Below are 20,648 nucleotides of genomic sequence, written 5' to 3' on the forward strand. Positions count from 1 at the left end.
CACTTCTGGTCTTATGAAGAAGTAAAAAAATGGATCGATTCGTGGATAGCTTCAAAAGATGACCAGTTTTTTCGACGTAAGATTCGTACGCTACCCGAAAGATGGGAGAAAGTAGTGGCCAGCGATGGACAATACTTTGAATCATAAATGTATAACCAGTTTTTTACAATAAAGCCTCGAATTTCGGAAAAAAAACGGTGGAAGCAAAGTTGTACACCGAATAAAAAAAAAGCATATGCGGGAAGCTTTGCTTTTCTGTTTCAATTTGAAGAAATCGGCTGCCGAATCGCATCGAATGCTTGTGGAGACCTATGGCGACAATGCTTTATCGGAAACAACGTGCAGAGATTGATTTCGCTGGTTCAATGCTGACAATTTTGACCTGAGTGACGAGAAGCGTGATCGGCCTAGGAAGGTTGAGGACTGTCAATTGCAGGCTCTTTTGGACGAGGACGATACCCAATCGCAAAAAATGCTTGCCGAGCAATTGGGTGTTTCTCAAGCAGCCATTTCCATGCGGCTACATGCCATGGAAGGTTCAAAAGATCGGAAAATGGGTGCCGCACTGAACTGAACGATAGGCAGATGGAGCGACGCCAAAACACATGCCAAATTCTGCTTGCCAGACAAAAAAGAAAGTTGTTCCTACATCGGATTGTGACAGGCGATGAAAAGTGGATCTATTTTCAGAATCCTAAACGCAAGAAATCTTGGGTTGATTCCGCCCAACCATCAACATCTTCCTCAAGACCAAATCGCTTCAGACGGAAGACGATGCTGTGCGTTTGGTGGGATCAGGAGGGTGTCATCTACTACGAGCTGTTAAAACCTGGTGAAACTATTAATGCTCACCGCTACCACCAACAACTGATCAAATTGCACCGTGCTCTGCGTGAAAAAAGGCCACATTATCGGAAAAGACATGACAAGCTGATTTTCCTCCATGACATCGTACATGTCCAAAACTACTTGGAGACACTCAACTAGGAAGTGCTATCCCATCCCGCTTACTCATCAGATGACTTGGCACTTTCTGACTATCACCTGTTTTTCGTCGATGGGTCACGCGCTTGCTGAGCGGCACTTCGATTCTTACGAAGATGTCCGAAAATGGCTTGATGAATGGTTTGCCTCGAAAGATGAGGAATTTTTTTGGCATGGTATACACAAATTGCCCGAATGATGGAAAAAATATATAGTTAGCGAGGGCAAGTACTTTGAATAAATTTGTTTTTGCTTCCTAGGAAAAAAAAAAAGTGTTTTTCTGACTAAAAAACAGCGGATTTAAGCTTATACACCCTATATGTTACCTCGAATGCCCTTATACTGATATACACCAAGCGGCCGAGATCGCTGAGAAAGCATTTTTAATCTTCGATCGTTTCTACCAAGCGCGATAAATCGAAAGAAGGTTTTTTTCAACAAGTTGTCTCAGGCTGTTTAGTTCGTCCTCGGTCACTCTTAGCACGCTGAAGGCGAGAATTATCAATATCATCAAGAAAGACAAGGAAACCTATTATCTTTCTTTGTTCAACTCTATATGAAGAATTTTCCTACAATTAGCAATCAACTGTAGCAGAACGTGCAGTTCTGGTGACCTAGATTATGCCATTTTTCTTCTCGAAGAAATATTATTTCTTTATGAAACCTGTTAGAATTTCTTTGTTATATTGTTGGGAAGGACGGAGCCAGATTTTGCAAATTGATTCTTGAAAATTGTTATTAATAAGATCATATACACCTCAATTGCACTATAGTACACATCGAATGAGATATTAGAACAAATTTTTATTTTTCTCTTTTTATTTTACTTACTTTTAAAAAAATCGCTCTGTACGAGTCTTCAGGAGCTTTTCCTGATTATGAATATGATCGCAATTTAAACGCGATCCGTACAGTATTTTTAGCCATAATTTCGGTATAAAAAAATTCTTTGACAAGAGATCTCCACGGGTCTCTTCTGTGGACCCTTAATCGTAGAAAATCATAGAAAATTAACCAATCACAGTCGAATATAAAAAGAATAATCGATTATGATTAATCAATTTTCTATAATTTAAGACCTTACGCTACGACTACTATTGTAGACCCTGCATAAAGTCCATTCTACATTGAATGCAAGCCGATTGCATTGTTGCGACAGTCAATCTGAAGCTTGCATTTTGAAATTGTTGAATTTATTTCAATAATTTACACAGGTTTTACAGTAGAGGTAAGAATGTATGCTTTATTATCTTGGACAAGGAGATCGTACACAAATAGACTTAATCAATCTAAAGGAAACCTCCAACCAGAAACAAACATAGAACAGAAGAATGTAGAATAATTGATCATTGGAAAACTGTTTCTCGATAGACTTCAGTCTCTATTATCAAATAACTTGTAGATTTAATATCAACTTTTAAAATTACTTCTCAACAGAAATCAACACTTCATATTGGCTGTCACAACAAAGGGTCTGAATACAAGAATTCGTCGTAACGCTTACTTAGAGACTTAAGTTGTAAATGTAAGTAACGCATAAGCTTTGGCGTATGATGTATGATTTATTGTCGTCTCTTGGAGACACGGTAATAAGTTGTACGTCATATGTGACAGTTGATGTTAACTTTTATTCTTGTGCTCAGACCCAAATTTGCGATCAGCTTGCGCCTAATGTAAAATGGGTTTAATAGGTGATTGCACTCGCTCACTTTTGTCTAGAAAAATTGACGAAATTGACATCTTTGACATCTCAATAAAGTCTACCACCTAATAAAATCATCTAAAAATTTTGACGCGAAACGTCATTTCAAATTTATACATTTGTATATACAAATTATGTTATTACATATACATTTGTATATGTAATAACGTAAAGTACAGGCGATAGGAGTCAACGCTGGTTATCAATTAGCGCAAATCCTTCTTAATATTAAATAAATATAATTAGGTGTACAACTTTGCTTCCGCCGTTTTTTTCCGAAATTCGAGGCTTTATTGTAAAAAACTTATACATTTATGATTCAAAGTATTGTCCATCCCTGGCCACTACTTTCTCCCATCTTTCGAGTAGCGTACGAATCCCGCGTCGAAAAAATTGGTCATCTTTTGAGGCTATCCACGAATCGATCCAATTTTTTACTTCTTCATAAGACCGGAAGTGCTGGTCAGCCAGGCCGTGTGCCATAATCAAAACAAGTGATAGTCAGAGGGAGCAACGTCTGGAGAATACGGCGAGTGGGATAGAACTTCCCATTTCAACGTTTCCAAGTATGTCTTGACCACTTTCGCAACATAGGGTCGAGCATTGTCATGCTGCAAAATCATTTTATCGTGTCTCTCGTTGTATTGTGGCCGTTTATCTTTCAATGCTCGGCTCAAACGCATCAATTGCGTTCGATACCGATCGCCTGTGATTGTTTCAGTTGGTTTTAACAGTTCAATACACTACGCCGAGCTGGTCCTACCAAATACAGAGCATGACCTTGGACGTCAAAATCACCGTTCTTGAAGCGTTGAAACCACTCACGACACTAATAGCGGCCTCACCATAAGTATTTGAGAGCATTCGATGAGCCTCAGCCGCAGATTTCTTCATATTGAAGCAAAAAATTAAAACCTCCCGCAAATGACGAGAATTTGGCTCGTAAACTGACATTTTCAATCGAGAATAACTTTATGATGCAGACACAAATCGACTAATGTTTCTATGGGGTTATGTTGACAGATGCCCAAGTTTATTGTATGATGTCTATGATCTATTTATTTCGACCATCACTTATCGCTAAAATCATCTATAGGAAAACGGCGAAAGCAAAGTTGTACACCTAATAAACCATAATCTTGAACGTTTCCACTCATAGTCTTCATTAGTAATCTTTCCTCCTATCACAAATTGAATTATTGCATTACAAATTAATATCTCCAATGTTTTTCTTCTCAAAAAAATTGAATTGTTAACTGTTGTAAATCACATACTCACAAAGTTAGAAAGCTGAGTGGAGAACTCAGGCTAAAATTATATAAATGATTAAATTATCGTATGTATAAATTTGAAAATTAATAATCAGCTCACCTTACACACAGTCGACGCCTCAACGCTGAACAATAAATATGTCATATGCAACATTTTGTGCATTGTTAATAAATTAAAAATTATCATCAAAATTTTAAAATACTAAGAGAACAATTTGTATCTTGTCATTTCGACCGTCGATTGAATAATGATTGCTAAACAAGTAACATAGCGGCCAATTTGAATACAAACAAATTATAGTTTATGATATGAATTATATTACGAACAACCTTACAGTTTATTAAGAATTTCAGTGTAAGCATAATTTAACGCAATGGTATTATGTTGTAAATTAAGTCCATTAGTCTGTCGATTAATGTGCATCATCTCCGATATCATTTGTAATAATAATTTTGGTGTTCAGAAAGTCTGGTTTTTAATTTCCTCCTTGTTTGTCCTCCCCACATAGGAAGCATCGTAATTACAACAATTGATCTTGTAGACTACATTCCTTTTTAATTCATCATTTTTAAGAGTCTTTATGAATCTTAATAAATTGATTCAAACTGAAAAAAGAAACCCTATGGCAAGCCTCATTAATTATATTTTTAAATTTATTCGATATCTCTTCTACATACGGTATAGAAAACCATTTCATCCATTCTTTAGATAAGATGTTATTTGATCTTTTGAACAAGAATTCAATTTACTCATTAATATTTTAATTCTTGTATTAATAGTCGAATATAATATCCAATGTATAATCGTTTTCCAAAAATATCTTTACAACAAATTCAAGATTCTTTTTGTGAAATTGTGGATGCGAGATATAAAAAATTTTATCTATCAAATTGAAAATATTACAGCATTAACTCCTATCGCCTATACTTTATGTTATTATCATATTTCTAAATTGTTCAATTAAAGGAGTTTATAAAAAACTTATTAGTTTTGGGTTAGTTTGTAATTTCTCTTTATATATACGTACTTTATTTTGGGAAATAAAGCTGTCAAGTACATAAATAAATGTTTTTTAATTGTAATTAATTTAATTGTAATTAGTTTATTTTTGACCAAATATATATATATATATATATATATATATATGTGTATGTGTATGTATATATACAATCTCTCTCTAAATTGGGCCTATGAAAAATAAGAATGGAATGCCAAAATTATAGAGTATTCTTTCCATAGCACGAGACTACCAATTACCGCGTATTTGCGCGAACGCAAACTAACCTGTCAAAGTGCACTACAGTATATATAATCGTAGCAGAACAAGTCATATGTATCTCATATCAAATGTATTAGATATACAACTTTGCTTCCACCGTTTTCCTATAAATGGTTTTAGCGGTAAGTGGTGGTCGAAATAAATAGATCATAGACGTCATACAATAAACTTGGGCATCTGTCAACATAACCCCATAGAAACATTAGTCGATTTGTGTCTGCATCATAAAGTTATTCTCGATTGAAAATGTCAGTTTACGAGCCAAATTCTCGTCATTTGCGGGAGGTTTTAATTTTTTGCTTCAATATGAAGAAATCTGCGGCTGAGGCTCATCAAATGTTCTCAAATACTTATGGTGAGGCCGCTATTAGTGAAAGAATGTGTCGTGAGTGATTTCAACGCTTCAAGAACAGTGATTTTGACGTCCAAGGTCATGCTCTGTATTTGGTGGGACCAGCTCGACGTAGTGTATTATGTTAAAATCGACTAAAACAATCACAGGCGATCGGTATCGAACGCAATTGATGCGTTTGAGCCGAGCATTGAAAGACAAACGGCCGCAATACAACGAGAGACACGATAAAGTGATTTTGCATTTGACAATGCTCGACCCCATGTTGCGAAAGTGATCAAGACATACTTGTAAACATTGAAATGGGAAGTCCTATCCCACCCGCCGTATTCTCCAGACGTTGCTCCCTCTGACTATCACTTGTTTCGATCGATGGCACACGGCCTGGCTGACCAGCACTTCCGGTCTTATGAAGAAGTAAAAAATTGGATCGATTCGTGGATAGCTTCAAAAGATGACCAGTTTTTTCGACGCGGGATTCGTACGTTACCCGAAAGATGGGAGAAAGTAGTGGCCAGGGATGGACAATACTTTGAATCATAAATGTATAATCAGTTTTTTACAATAAATCTTCGAATTTCGGAAAAAAACGGCGGAAGCAAAGTTGTACACCTAATATCATATTATCAAAACAACGTTAAAGCTCTATGCTAAAGCTCTACAAAGAAGAAAATATTAGGAATAGGAATAAATATTAAGATTTCAATCTATCAGAAATCAGTTATACTAGAATAATTTTTAATAGGTTTAAATCATCATATTTTTCCTATTTCTAGGGTACGTTCCAAAACTTCTTTTCCGAGAAAAATTTTACTCGAAATACATACGCGTAACGTATACTGTAGCATATAGAGTAAAATCTTCCTCGGAGAAGAAGTTTTGAAACGTAGTCCTAATACATATGTATTCTCTCCATTGTGCGCAAGGCCTTATAGGAATTATAACTAAATCATGACTAAAGAAATAATATTGTAAGTCAATTAATTTGAATCATTAATATATATATATTTATTATCATCATATTGAGATCTAATATAATGTCCTACGTTATAATGTGCAAATCAAGTTATTGTGATTATTGAGTACAAATTAATTTTATAAAAAGTATAAACAAAAAAATATAATTTTTCTTTCTTTGGTAGCAAGTAAAATGTAATAAATGAATAATATTGCACATAAACTTAAAAATAAAGTACAATACTGAGATATTAATAAACATTTACACATTGCATATTAAAGATACAAAATCAGGCAAAAATTATATATAAAATATAATTAAAAAAGAAAGTTCTTAAGCAATATTTATTTTCAAAATTTTATGTTTTATCTGTATCAATGTTAATAAATCTGTTTTGCTCATTAATGTGCTATTCTGTTCTAAAAATAATATATATTTATTGATGAGAAAGCATTCAGTGCTTATTTGTTTCCTATCTTCTTGATAATTTTTTTCATTATTTGCAAATTAAGTAAAAATTTATGTATATAGAAAAAATTGTTACTACTTTATAAAAAAACTATATTAATATTAATATGATACTAAAGTTTATCTTCTATATAATCCATAGTTACGCTTTTTAAAATTCCTTTTATTGGATAGTATTTCAGAAAATGTATCATCACTTCTTACAATTCTTCTATATTGTCTTGTGTGATGTTCTCTAATTATTAATTTTACGAAAATAATTAATTATCTCTCCACTATCAGTTTCTGACAATAAACTTTTATTGTCAAAAAATTCTTTTGGCAAAATGTTTTTCCAACATTTAAAAATTGTACTTGTAGTAATTTCATCCCATCGCTTATATAGCATCCTTAATAGTTACAAATTTTAAATACATAATAACATCAATATTCCTCATCTGTTCATTTATAATTGATGAAGCTTGGATCTATATTTTCTTTTCAAATTTTCGATTATACCTTGATGGTTGAATTAATGATGTTGTGTTTGGTGGTAAATAATAAGCTACAATATCATTAACATGTAAAATCTCAACTGAAGAGTGGCATGATGCATGATTAAAAAGAAGCGCTTTAAGAGGTAAATTTTCTTTTTGCAAGAACGCTGTAATTTATGGCACAAATTCATTTTTAAACCATGATATTAAAGATATTACTGTTCATCCATGCTTTTTTGATGTGTTTGATGTGATGTTGATAGTAAACAAGAAGTATATGTAAAATATTTTATGAGTCGTGGTTTTTCATATTTTCCTATAATAATTAACAGATAATTTTAAAGAGCCATTTGCATTACAGCAAAGCATAATTGTTTTATTATACATAATTGTTTTATTATGTATAATTGTTTTATTATATATATATGTTTAATTATACGGTTTTTATTTTGTTTAAATCCAAATGCTTCTTCTTTTTCTGCCAAAGTTTTAGTTGGTAACATTTAAAAATATAAACCTGTTTCGTCTACATTGAATATCTATACCAAAGTAATGTTCTCATTTTTTTATCTTTTCTGATAATTCTGTCTTGAATTTATCAGTAGCTTCTATAGTTTCTATCAGCACATTTTTTCTCGCCACAAATCTATTGACGAATGCCATGTCTGGTTTTCTATTTGTCCAACCACTCAGTGCTAGTTACAAAATTTTCTTGCAAATTCAATTCTTTCTAATGCCTTAACTAGAATATAAATAAATAAAGCAAAAATAAAAATAAACTGAAAGTTTTTGAAAATTGTAGAAATAAAGAATATTTTTCAGTCTTTACATTTTTAAAAACATTTTTATATCTGTATTAGTGGATGTTTTCCAACGTTTCTAAGTGACATAGTGTAATACAGTGTACGATGCTTTTTAACTATGATACAAGTCGACACAATATATAGCTATTAATTCGGTTGTGTCGATTTGTCGTAATTGGAAAGCACCGAATCGTACGTTGTGCTAGTAGGTATGTATCGCCTGAATACGTAGCTGATGTAGAAGCTGCTGATTTTAAGACAATGTTATCAGAAAGAATAAGACAAATAAAAATAACAAAAATAAGAATATTACTTTGAGATATTATATGTAGACAAACTAAGCTTATATTTTAAAATGTTATCAACTAAGACTTTAGAAGGAAAAGAAAAACGTGAAACATTTGGATTTAATTAAGAATATTACATGTCCTAGCTGGAAAATAGCACATTTAGAAAGTATGAAATCGTACATTATTGGTGCTTTCTAGCAAGGATAGTCAAACATAGTGAATTACATTATTTGTCTACGTTAAACAACTCACTGTGTTACACAGTGTCTGATTGTGTCCTTGCTGAAAAGCATTCTATGTTATATATTACATATTACATGTCACTTATACACGTTGTTGGAAAGCACTTATTGCCAATGATATTAGCAGCAATTTTAATATAATTTTAATATAATAAAAAATATAATTTCATTAATTTATAAAATATATAAAATAAAACTAAAAAAATAAAACTCCAGCAAAATATAGCATAAAACGACGTGATAACTTCGACGAAGTATGTCTCGAAACATAATTAAATAGAAACATCATATAATAAAGCAAGCGAAAAGATATCGCAACGATCAGCATACGCTTTACGTAGTGCTCTAATTAATTATATCACTTAACATACCTATAATTGTATTTAAATGTATTTAATCGTGCTAAATAACGTGATAATGATAAGAAATGTGTAAGAAAAACTTCAGCTAAAATAACATTTTTGGATAGTGTAGGCGCGATGCGGCGAAACACATAGGATCGCTATGCCAGGCTGTGCCAGGCGACGAAGCGCTCCTTCCTCCTCCCTGCACGCCGCCGCCGCCGCTGCTCGAGTGCCCATCCTACGAATTCGCGCGGCGCTGCTTAATCGCGTATTGGCTTAGACGTTTTCTTTTCTAATTCGAAAACTACAATGAGTATCTCAAAATGGTATAAGAATTTTTTGTTCCCTTTGATCCATTTTCCTAATGTGGCCCCTCCCGACCCATCTTAAAATCTTGTATATATATATATATATATATATATATATATATCTTTAATAATAGGATCACTTATTGAAATGCTTCGCATTCTGAATTCTTGAAACTAGATATGTACGACTTGATCGAGAATTTCAAAGATTGGTTTTTTATTCTTTTTATTTTTGATGTATTCTTATTTTTTGCTAATTCTTCTAATTGTAACTCGTTTTTTTTTCATAGGTTTTTCTTATAGTTTGTGTACTGACATAGTCTCGTAAAATTTTCGATAGTGATATTTCTTTTAAAATTTTTATTTTATCAGTGTAATCTTTGTACTTTCTTTTGAGGCTTTCCATTTTTTGTGTACGTAATATATATATCACAAAGAATACATTTACAAGATAGATTACATACACAAGTTGTTACATAATCTGCATCACAGAATATGGATCTATATGACATTACATTGCATACACTGTAAGAACTTAGTACAATTAGTGCAATTTGTGCGCGCGCAACACTTGTCCAGTCTATCATGATGTGGCAATAGTGTTGATAAAAGTATGTGTGAATGCCAAGGTTACAGAAGTCAAATTTAGAGACTCTATATATATATGTGCTTAATTTTTCCATTATTTAATTTAATACAGGTTTATTTGTTGGTAGAAATTTAGCGTGAGTATGTAACTTACCTCATAAGCATGAAAGTGCATGAAGGGACAAGTACACTTTAAAAGATGAACAATCGATCACTGTGCTTGAAATCGTGTACTATGTGTACTTCGGTCATTTTGACGCGAATCTAAATTTAATTGCAGTACTTCAGAAATCTAGTGACTTTAACACTTAACCTCATAAGCAGATATTTATCTTAAAGCATGAAGGAAGCATTGCCCACATCTCCAATGGCCCAAATGTATGTCCAAGATATGTATAAGAGAGGAAGATTACGTATAGAACTTTCGCTTTGAATATATAGACATGGAGGAGGAATGGTATAATCGAAAGTGTGTCCAAAATCTGTGCAAAAGAGAAAGAGATATTCGTCATCTCTGTGCATGCGTCGAAATTAACAGAGGTTATAGATTCAGCTGTTGATGACAAGATCTTTTATAAATGACATCATACTAGGATGTGATGAAGGGATAAATAAATATTAATATACACAATTAATACATAAGAAAATAATTTTTATTCGTTTTTGAAATGAATCAGTTTTGTAAATTTATGTCTAATGTACTCTTTTTGTATTGAATTATTAACGCACTTGACCTCATGGAATAAATATAATTGACATAAATTATAATTATGTTTTTAAGAAGTTCCGTTTTATGATTTTATTATATACAATTCAAGATATATCTTAAATATTTATACTTCAAATGAGAGAGCTCAATAAATCTATTGACACAGATAGACAAGATAAATATTTTATTGATTAAATGTGTCAATGATTTTATTTGCGTATTTATTAAGATTAATAAATAGGACAAAATGATAAATTAGAAACAGTGTGTTTCATGAAGGCAAAGAACCTATGACGAAATATGATTTCTCATTTAAGTATGTGAAAGGAATGTCTATCATTTCAGTTCAGTTTATCATTTTATTCTATTTATTTTAATAATTATCATTATAATTAATTACTTTATAATTTATTATTATAATTAATTACTTTATACTTTACAAAGTAATTACTTTATAATTAGTAATACACAATTCACAATTTTACTAATTTTATTTACAAAGTAAATTTTCATAATTAATAAATTCTTTTGTTGTAAATACCTTACTAAACCTTTCGTTGTTGTGATACGAACAATCTATTGTGAGCTTGTTGCAAAATTTTTATTTTTCGTTGTTATTGTTTGATAGCTGCAAAGCCCTTCGAGCTTTCCTAGGTGTGCTAAAGGTGGAGTCCTAATTGCATTAATAAAATGAGGATTAATAGACTTACAGTCTTCGTAAGTGTTTGCCAGTTTGAATCTAAAGCTTCATTTCTCACAAGTGTGGACAGTTCACTATTGACAACATATAATAATCTTTCAATTTTCGTAGCTGAATCTGGTGTTCCAATATGACAGAAGATATAACCTTTGGAGATGTTTGGCATTTCGACAATTGAATACTATCATAACTCTGCAGAGTACATTGAGCATCTATCATTGAAGTATTTAAAAAGTCATCAATCATTAAGTAATTATTTTTAATTCGTTCTAAACAAATATATACATAAAATCAGTATTATTCATTATTATACTTACTAACTGATACATTGCAATGGATATTTGTATTGTCAATAACATTATATTTCTGTTCATTGTACAGAATGAATGAATTGATCCAAGATGCGTGTGAGAGAGAAAGCTATAAGGTGCATGTAAGAAAGACAGATGTGTACATGGAACATTCGTTCTTTCTGCGCATGTTTTAAAATGCCGATTATACTGTAACAGTACTGTATAATAATTATACTGAAACGTAACATATTATACTAACTATAGTGTCTGTAACGTTAACACATGTATAGAGGATGAAAATTCTTTGAGTATATAGACATGGAGGAAGAATTGCATTGTTTCCTTTTGAAAGTATGTTCAAAGTCCGTGTGAGAGAGAAGATATAGAATGATACTCGTCTTCTCTGCGCATGTGTCAAAATCACCACTTGCATCACAATTTCGACACTTTCTACACTTAATGTCTGAACTGCTTATTGCTCCGTGAAAATCAGTGAACATAACGATGTATTGAAATATCAATTGGTGATAAAATATCTATCACACACTCAAAATCAATGTATTGCATTTTATGCGGAAATCGCAAGAAATCTATTTTCTATCATGCGTAAGTAAATATTTATTATGTAAAGCCTAAGATGTGATAAAATATAGGTTAGGATTTGTGCCAGTTTAATAAAAACTAATAAATACAATGCAATATTTTTTCATATATAAATTATAAATTATACAATTAATTATGAATCGTATTACTAGATTTTCTAAGCAAAAGAAAATTCGCAAGCAGTGGCTAGAATTCTGTGAAATCGATGAACATATTCTGAACATGGCTACTATGTTCAAATCATTTTCGTGAAGAATTAAAGATACCTTTACTAAGTTTTAATACTAAAACGTTTTAATACTCAATGCTGTTATAAAGAAGAAGACAATATCTAAACAATCAAACTTTGCTCTGAAGTTTATGATAGCACAAAACAGAAATATAATGTTATTGACAATACAAATATCCATTGCAATGTATCAGTTAGTAAGTATAATAATGAATAATACTCCCTCCTTGTCTATATGTTCTAAATTATTTAATAGAAGCACGACGAGATATTATTAAAGACTGTCAACTGGACAAATTTTCGATATAAAAAGAGCTCCAAGAGCCTGAAGGTAATTGAGGAACTGTGACATTATCGACAATTGATTTACATTTGTTATTATTAAATATTTGGCTCATACATTATTCATGATTTTTTATTACATAAATGTTCAATAAATAAATATGCATACTTGTAAAGCTAATATCCTATATATTGCAGAAAAATTACAATTTTTCTCTGCAAGTATCCAAGAAGAGAAGAGCGATAAGAGGTATGATAAGGAGAATAAGGAGAGAGCTGATGGAAAGGGATGAAGAAGAAAAAGAGATCAAAGGAATAATGATAGGGAGGATAAGGTGTGAAAAAAATAGCTAGAGGATAATGGAAATCTATAGAGATTTGGAGGAGATACTGGAGGATTTAAGGAATGGATGGAGGAAAAAGGAAAGATGAGAACAATAGAAGGAGGAAATTTTAATGCGAGAACGGGGATAGAGAGAGGATGGTTTGAAGGGGAAGAATGTGAGGAGGAAAAACAAGGAAGGAATTCAAAGAATAAAAAGATAAATGGAGAAGGGAGGAAATTGTTAGAATTCATTAGTGATAGAGGATGAACAATTTTGAACAGAAGAATAAAAGACAAGGAAAGGAAATGAATATATACAGGAGGAAAAGGAGAATCGATCATTGATTATATACTGGATGAGATAGTAAGAGAGAAAGTGATACGATTGGAGGTAGGAGAGGTAGAGTCAGATCATCGGTTACGACATGGATTAGAAAGAGATAATAGGACAAAAAAGGAAAAGGGTCGGAGGTAAAGGGGGGAAAGAGGGATATAGAATGAGGAAGATAGGGAAACTATTTATATTTATATTTAGGAGGAAGTTAGACAGAATGGAAGGGGAAGAATGGGGAACTCAAGAGAAAATGGAATAAATGAGGAGAAGAATTAGGAAGGCGCTAGAAGAAACAGAAAGGGAATTAGGAGAGAAAGAGGAAAAAAGAATGGGATAGTGAGATGAAGAATGTAGAAGAAATAAGACAGAAGTGAGAAAGAATTTGAGAACATGGAGAATGGAAATAGAAGAAAAGGAGAAGAAAAGAGAATGTAAGGAATTATGTGAGAAGAAAAAATGGGAAGAAAATGAGAGGTGGATAAGAGTGGTGGAGGGAGTAAAGACGGAGAGTTAAGTATGGAAAGTGAACATGGAGAAGAAGAAGTGGACAGAGATGAATAAAGCTTGATTATATAACATGGGCTGCTAGCAGCAACTTCATACTGGATGTATCGCGTCATCATCGACTAATTGAGGAATGCATGAACTAAATGATGTCATATCAATCCTGTCGCAAGTAAACGTTCGAAGTAGTTCGAAGATGCGAATAGTTTAACTGTATAAAAAGGTATTTTTATATTAATATATCGAAATGGTAATGTACTGCTTTGCTTGTCCAAGGTTATTCCAGTAAACAAGAATGGATTAAATTGGATTAAAAATTTTTTTAATGCGTACTTTAAATCTATGAAAATGGATTGAATGGATTGAAACGGATTGGATCAGAGCAGACACTAGTTTAATATTCGAAAAAAAAAAACATTCATATTTAAGGGTTACAAATTTTATTCCTAAGACATTTATAATAAATTATACATGAAATTAACTATTTCAAATTAAAAACGATATTAAAAAATGTACTTTAGTATGATTCGAATCTGGGTTATAAATCTTCTACATTACTCGCTATACCACTTCTTCAATTGGTAAATGTGTTATTCGTTCTCTACTTCAATTACAACCAGCTAAATTAGTAACGAAATTATATAGATATAAAAATATCATTTAACAGATATAATAAGTATATAATAAGTATAAACAATTTACATTATTATGAGACAATATTGGATAAGTGTCGAATAATCTATCTCGGCCGATGTCGCGCGCTTTGATTAGCCTAATATTCTGTGTTTGACTTGATTTGTGAATGTTTACCTCAATCATTATTCACTTCTAATCAAAGAGAAACAAAAGAATATAGCTCAATTATTTTTACGTTACAACTTTTTTGAACTTAGTTGGATTAAAAATTTCCTCATAATTTCCTCATAATTACTCATAATTTGAATAATTTAAGTAGTATTTATGGTCCATTTTTAAATAAAAACTTTTTTTATTCAATTAGAAAAACTGCATTTCATATTCGGAATATTGAATTAAGCAATATTCACATTGCACAAAAATTGCTGATATTATTTTTTCTGTGTTACGTAATCGTTATATTAGTCTCTATTCTAACTCGTTATTCAATTAATTGTTCTTATTATTATGAAAAAACAAACTATTTACACACTTTCGTAACTAATTCGCTCTGTATATTTATACCGGATGTCGTTCATGTTTTACTCCCGTCTCCAATATCATCTTCGACCGAGTTCGGAGCAGTCGGTGATTAGCATGTATAAATCGACATTCTACCTGCCATCTTGGATTTAATGTATTTAATGTATTTTTTAACGTATTTTTTATTTCAATTTAATTTGAAATTAAATATGGCGTCCGATCGAAACATTCTGAAATGTTCTAGAACAATCTAGAAAATTCTATAATAATCGCGAAGCTTCCACACTCTCAGAGAGTAGGATAGACAAAGAAGGAAATGAAAAGAGAAAGTTTTTCTCGGAATCTTCGAGTAATAAATCTGTCATTATTCCAATTCCCGGAACATGCCATGTATCACGTAAGCCTGAACATAAGCGCAGGCTCGAGCCGCATTCCCTGGCTCACGAGGTATATAAGGCGCGTTCACAGAGCAATTCCTTATAGTCGATCTCGAAACTTCGGTGTAATATCGGTGCAACACTCCTTTCGATTCTCGATCGTAAATACAGTAGCAGTCGCCTTCCTGCTGTTTGAAAATTAACATCTCGATGATCCTTCCATCTATCAGAGTATCCAATGAAATTGCTGAGAGATTGTGAAAACGAAGGTTCGGTAATTATTAAAGTAAATTATTAAGAATATCCGTTGCTTGAGAGTCGTGGAACAGCAGTTCTCGAACTTTCGAACAGCCAACGGACCAGGTCGAACATTGTAGCAAACGCGAACAACTATGTGTATGCACGTGAACCTGTCGTGACATGTTTGCGCGTATTGCGTAAAATGATATAATACCCGTTGTAATAAAGTTGTATGTAAAATAAAGTTGTATGGTCCGTTAGTGTTAAATATATAATATTTAATTAGAGAAGAATTATACAGAATTGTACTTGATTAAAACATATTATTAAAGAATTGTCGAATTATCGAAGATTAATTGATCTTATTACTATTTTCATATGAAATTCAATGCGATTCTTGCGAAACAGATAGGAAGTGAATAAAGTGAATAAAGTGATAAACTAATTACGTTTATTTCTCTACTGTTGTATGTGAGTTCGATTAAATGAACAACACTGAAGTAGAGTATTTTTTGTATAAACAGTTCCCTTATTGAAGGAACGTGAGCAAGGGAAGCGTGTTAACGGAAATAGCTTCCAGGGAACGTCTTATAGTTTTTTCCAACGATAACCAATCAAGGTAAAGTAATATTTTCCTTTTTAAGCACGCTGCTTGTTGTAATTATTCCATCGTTACAAAAATACATTTTGACGAGGCAATAATTTGCGTGCAACCAACAATTCTTTAAATTTAGGATTAGACGCAGTTAATATTTAAATTTATTATCGAGATAATAACAATAAGTTGGAATACGGAGAGATCAATAAATACAATCGACGAAAATATTAAATGCCATTATTTATGATTAATTATTTTATTATTTTAGATTAAAATATTGAAAATGAATTGTCGATTTAAGTGTTTATTTTGGCAGCAAATAAAATTAATATTATTAAGGAAGGTATAAATAAAGAAGATCTGTTGTTGTGGTTCTCTATTTACAACTTTCCTTTTGATACCTTGCTATCAGCCTGTACACATACCTGTACACATCGTTCTCTGCTCTCATTCCTGGATATTGTCGGCCCAGCAGGTAGTCCTAAAAAGAGAGCAACCTGCCTCTCTGTGACCGAGGTACGTCGAGTAGGAAGATTATAAGCGTATCGCATGCCGAGGCACAAGTTAGCAATCCATGAGTTAAATAAATTTATTACGGCGGCTTGCGCGGAGGCTCCATTCATTCAGCTCCCATCCGGACATAACATGATAAAATGTTGGTGGAATAATAAAAAAAAACGATGTAGATGGAATAATGAAAGGAGATACAGATTTTGTTTGCTATAATAAAATTTTGGTTACAGCGATTATTAAAATCTCAGTAAATTTAATTGTTATAATAATTTTTAGTTACGAATAATAAAAAACCGACATGGATTATTAATTTCGCAAAACTTAGTCATTATGCAACAATTTTGAGATTTAGATATTGTTTAAAGAAAAATGACAAATCGTGAGTAAGTTAATAAAATTTAATGGCAGTGATTTTTTTGAGAAGCTCACGATAATTAATATATTGCTGGGAACATGATAAACTTTTAACAACATGGTTAGCAATTAATTATTCTTGTTTCCAATCTTATTGTTTATACACATTATTGTTTATACACACTCGTATAATGCGTAACTCTATATATATATATATATCGGTTATTGCGAAGAATATTACTAAGCTCTCAGTAGTCTAAAGACTTAGGACGCTCGCACGGAATGCAAGAAATCCGGATTCGACTCCCGACCGAGGCAATATTTTTCGCAATAAGTTTATTACAGTTGTTAAGATTAATTTGGGAAATTTGGGGGGATTATTAATATCAGATTGATTGCGTTGAAAGTCCGATAACCATATCGGCACGTAATTATTATAAGTATTATTTCTGAAATTAATTCATTTATATGAATATATAATAGTTCAACATCTTAACATTCAGACTGTAGTGGCGCTTCGTATTTAAAGAAATTTAACATAAACGGTCTTGTTTCCAAAGGTTAGCAGAATAATATAATAAATTTTGGTAGCAACTTTATAATATTCGCTTGCCTCTCGATATGATGTACGCTCAAACTTAGAAATCAACAGTATCTGAAAGCAGCAGTATGGAGAATCAACAAATGCCGAAACAGAAATCATTAACCAGCGGATCGCTGAAAAAGAAAAGAGACTTCATAAAGAAAGTGAAACTCTGAGAAGAAAACAAAAAGAGCTGGAGAGAATAAAAGCAGACACGGAAATAGCTACAGGTTTTTTTGAGAATTTATCCGCAAGAATGGAACGAATGGAACAAGCGGTAATTGCTCTCGCTTTGTTACCAGAACAGAAATTATTTTGCACAAGCATGATTAATTGATCAATTGGATCAAAGATCAATACAATGCATTTACATCAATCTCAAGATGAGAAAGAATTTTCTTTTAGATCAGGAAGTCCAGGTGTCTCGGTAATCCGCCAAGCCCATTTTCACCTATACGCTTGAAGAACTAGAATCGATACTTAAATACGATGGACATAAGATATCGGTATTCATTTTTTGCAAGGTTTGCGAAAGAGCGTGTAAACTAATTCCATAGAAGCAAGAATATTATTTGGAGTTATTTTGCAGTTAATAATAAATAAATTACAAAAGCACGCCTACGGTTGTCGAAGGATACGAATATAAAATGGTTTTACGAATTAACAACGCAGTTAAAACAATTTTTCGAGCCTAAGAAAACGATCGATCAGTATAGAAAAGAACTAGTGAATATTTATTTGGAACACATCACATGAAGATATACTATCTAGATCAAAAAGTTCCCGGAATTCATTCAGAAAATTCAAAATACAAGTTTTATTCATCAAAAGTGATATTGTCCTCTTCAAAGTACTCCCCATCAACTGCAACGCACTTATGCCAGCGCTTGATCCAGCTCTCGAAACATTTCTGGAACTCTATTGTCGGTATAGCCATCAGAGCCGTCTTCGATTTTTCCATTACCTCCTTTTGGCTGTTAAAACGCGTTCCCCGTAATGGTTTTTTAACTCGATCGAACAGAAAAAAATCGCAGGGAGCCATATCAGGTGAATTCGATGGCTGATCTGCGTTTCTTGATCAAAAATTCACGGATAATGATGGCACTATGCGACGGTGCGTTATCATGGTGCAAATTCAACTCCATTTTTAAAACTGTAAAAAATCGAAAATACGTGCAGAGGTAGATGTACTCAAGATGGCGTAACTTTTACAAATGTCAAGCTATGATAATAAAATTTGGTGGGAATGTCAATGATAGATGTGGCAACCTAACCAAAAAAACAGAACTCAAATCAGCTGACTCAGAGCATCACCTGGTGGTAATTCCGGGAACTTTTTGATCAAAGTGGTACTTGATTACATGAAAGGAGTAAAAGAATTGCGCGAGGCTATTATCGATGGAGAAACCATCAATGGATTTATCGAAGAATATATGAAACATTGTACCAAGTGTACAAATATGAAATGACGATTTTTTCCCAAAAAAAACACGTTAAATTCGGAAGAATGATAAAAAGAAATTTATTCAAAGTATACTCCATTACTAGTTACACATTTTTCCCATCTTTCGGGCAATTTGTGGATACCATGCCAGTAAAAATCTTCCCCTTTTGCCGCGAACCATTCATCGAGCCATTTTTTCACATCTTCGTACGAATCAAAACGCTGCTCAGCAAGTGCATGACCCATCGATGCAAACAAATAGTAATCGGAAGGAGCCAAGTCTGGTGAGTAAGCCGCATGGGATAGAACTTCCCAGCTAAATGCTTCCAGCGCGTCCCGAACTGGTTTTGCCATATGTGATGGAGCATTGTCATGGAGAAAAATGACCTTGTGTTGCCTCTTTTGGCGCTGAAATCATTCACACGTTTTTTGCGATGAAGCATAAGCTTCTCCAAGTAATCGGTATGATTCCGCAGCAGTTTTCTTCAAATGAAAACAAAAAATTAATGCTATCCGCGATGCTCCTTATTTGATACAAATTTCGTTATATTAAACACAGCAACACAATACTAAGCAAACACTTTTCAATCAAATCACTTTGCGCGTTTGACATTTGTTGATGGTACAATAAAATGGCGTATAATGTTAAATTTTTGTACTTCATTGCATTGGTGCGCCATCTGTTTCTCAAATCATCATTTCATATTTGTACATCTGGTATAAAACAAAATGCCATTAGAAGTTTCATCAACGGATTTCCGTCTGATTTATTAATTCGTGTCAAGCTGAAGATAGCAACATTGGCACAACCTTGAATAACGCTGAGAAATGTGCAATATACTTATCGAAGACTTTGGAAGTCGAAAATTCGCGCAAACGAGCTACTAATTACAAGATAATGTCTTCTTTTCGATACCGATGGAGATAACTTTAGAAACAATGATTACCAGAATTTTAGACCTTTCGTGTAACCATTAATTCCAAGACAACCAGGTCCAAATACTCCCACCGAAGAAATGTGTTATTATTTACAAACGTTATTATAAAGCCAGGGCATTTTGCAAGGGATTGCCAACTAAAAACGAAACGACGTATACCAGCGCAGAAGCAGCACAATACAGGAAACGCAAGTGGTGTCTTGGTTAAATGGGAGTTTATGGGATGCTTTTCAAACAGAACGTCTATCGACGAGCATGTCGATTCTGAAAAGGCAGACAGATCCTCTTTCTACGTTGCCAGAGTGAACAGATTAGTAAACAATCGTTGCCCAACATTTTTTTCGCCATAATTAACAGGACTGTGTATCTTCATGATTGACATCGCCATTAATATTATT

The sequence above is a fragment of the Atta cephalotes genome (genome assembly GCF_000143395.1).
Source record: "Atta cephalotes unplaced genomic scaffold scaffold00002, whole genome shotgun sequence".
In the NCBI taxonomy this organism is placed as follows: Eukaryota; Metazoa; Arthropoda; class Insecta; order Hymenoptera; family Formicidae; genus Atta; species Atta cephalotes.